A 2500-nucleotide genomic window follows, 5' to 3' on the forward strand; every position below is an offset into this window, starting at 1 on the left:
TATATATATATATATATATATATATATATATATATATATATATATATATGTATATATATATTATATGCATATATATATTCTGTGTTTATCTTCTTTGTATTTAATAATTCTGTAGATTTTTTGTGGATTTTTTTTTACTTTTTTTATTTTTTTAATGTTTGTATCATTATTTTGTGTTTTTTTTTTCTATGTTAAATTTTCTATATTCTCACTGTATTTTTGGTTGCATTTTCATTTCATGTTTAGTTACATATTAATTTCTATTTACTTTACGTTTATTTCACATATACTACACTTTACATACTTCACACATTCCTACCATTTATACCAGCAGGCAATTGAGGTAAAGCTCCTTGCCCAAGAGAACAACGCGTCGCATCGGCCGGTGACTCGAACGGGCTAGAAAGTGTGTAATTGTATTTGTGTGCATGTTTGCTGTCTGGCAGTGTGTGTGTGTGTGTGTGTGTGTGCAAGCGTGTGTGTATGTGTATGTGTGTGTGTGTGTGTGTGTGAGAGAGAGAGAGAGAGAGAGAGAGAGAGAGAGAGAGAGAGAGAGAGAGAGAGAGAGAGAGAGAGGTGAAAAGGAAGGGGAGATACAGGGATTGTTAGAGGAGAGAGGGCGTGTAGGTAAGGATAAGGAAATGGAGAATTGGTAAATACGTGAGATGAAGAGAGAACAAAGGCTAAGAGAAGAAACCTGACATAGAGGGAGGATCGTTAGGGATATTAGAGATGAAGGAAAAGGAACGAGGTAGGTAGAAGAGGAGGAGACGATGTTAATGACATTGATAACAATAATGATGATAATGATTACGGTGATAAATGGCGATGAAGATGAAAATAATGATAATGATAATAACATTAATGATAATACTGCTATAACGATATGAAGAATAACAAAAATAATAATAATAGTAATAAGAGCAATAACAATAATCAAAACAATAAAAATGATGGTAATGATAATGAGATGATAATGATAATGAGATGATAATGATAATGAGATGATAATGATGATGATGGTGATAATGATAATAATGATAATAGTGATAATAATATTCACAGAATAATATTGATAACAATAATGATTATAATAATGTAATAGTAGTAATGATGATAATCATGATGATATAATAATGATTCTCATAACAAGTAAGGTGTTCTATGTTCTGTGATTATCAACATTTATGCATTGGTGTGCTAGACGTCGTGTAATGGTAGCGTGAAGCACGTTATCCTTATCATAGTGACATAATTATTATCATTGTTAATATAGAAAAGACCGAGCATAATTATCAACTTGACGTTCAGACTATGGGTTTCTTATTTATATCAGTATTTATTGATAAATATCATGGGGAAAAAGTAACACATCTTAAATGCTTCTTACTCTTCATGTCCTAATGTACTGAACAAAAAGTAGAGTTAAATTGATGAATAATTAATTGATTATTTATCAAGGTAAATAATAAAATAAAGCTGAAGCTTAAGAAACTACAAGAAGTTTACAAATTATATGCACTGCTCTACTATAATTCTTACCGTACTTCGCTGCCTCTATATATTGTCCCGGACTGAGGACCTGCGTCACTTCCCGCCGCTCAGGAATCTTAAATGGGTCGTAATTGCTTGCTGTCCCGAGAGTTCTCTTAATTGGCTGTCCTCTTCATGTTTGTTCATCACCTACTGGGTTATCAATGCGTTTTGAGATTCAATACTCAAAACGAGTTATTATATTTCCTTTGCTTCTGATGACATGCCAACATTTACGTCAGTGTCTGATGTATCTGGATAGACGCTTAAATCTAAAGATATCTATATCCCAGTTTGTAACAATAAATATTGCAGCTGTCTTTCGTTTCACTTCTTATTTCATTTCATTATTAGATGCTGGTGATCCAAAATATCTAAGTGACTCACCGTCTCTTGCGTGAACACTTCGACGCATCAATGAAGATTTTATCTTTACCTCCCCTTTTCATGATATCTGTTTCGTCTTGGTGTCGCCGCCATTTTACCCTCCAATCTAAAACTCTTTCGGTCATACTAAAAGTCATTCCCTTCTTACTATTCACTTGTTATTGTTCGCTTCACTTCACTTTACATATACTTCACACTTTAGATCCACTTCACTCACCTACCTTAGACTAGGTCGAGTAAAAATGGGGGTAAAAATGAGTTCGATAAAGCCCGTGACTGTCAGTAGTTTTGGGTTCGAAAGCAAACATTCTTATATTTAAAAAAAATACACGAAATATTAATTGCTGAAGCATGTTTCATATTTGCACATGATTATATTTTATCGTTTATTTATTATATATTCTATAAGAGGGATTAGGTTGATGTCACAGTTATGACATATGTACCAAATGGTAGCCAATACACCTGTAAAGTAATTCTGACGACATATTTATCATGATGTGTTTCCGCGTACAACGCTTGAAACTTTAAAGAAAATAATATACAATGTACAAAATACTGAATATGAATTTGAAACGCC

This window comes from Penaeus vannamei, chromosome 2 (genome assembly GCF_042767895.1).
Source record: "Penaeus vannamei isolate JL-2024 chromosome 2, ASM4276789v1, whole genome shotgun sequence".
NCBI lineage: Eukaryota > Metazoa > Arthropoda > Malacostraca > Decapoda > Penaeidae > Penaeus > Penaeus vannamei.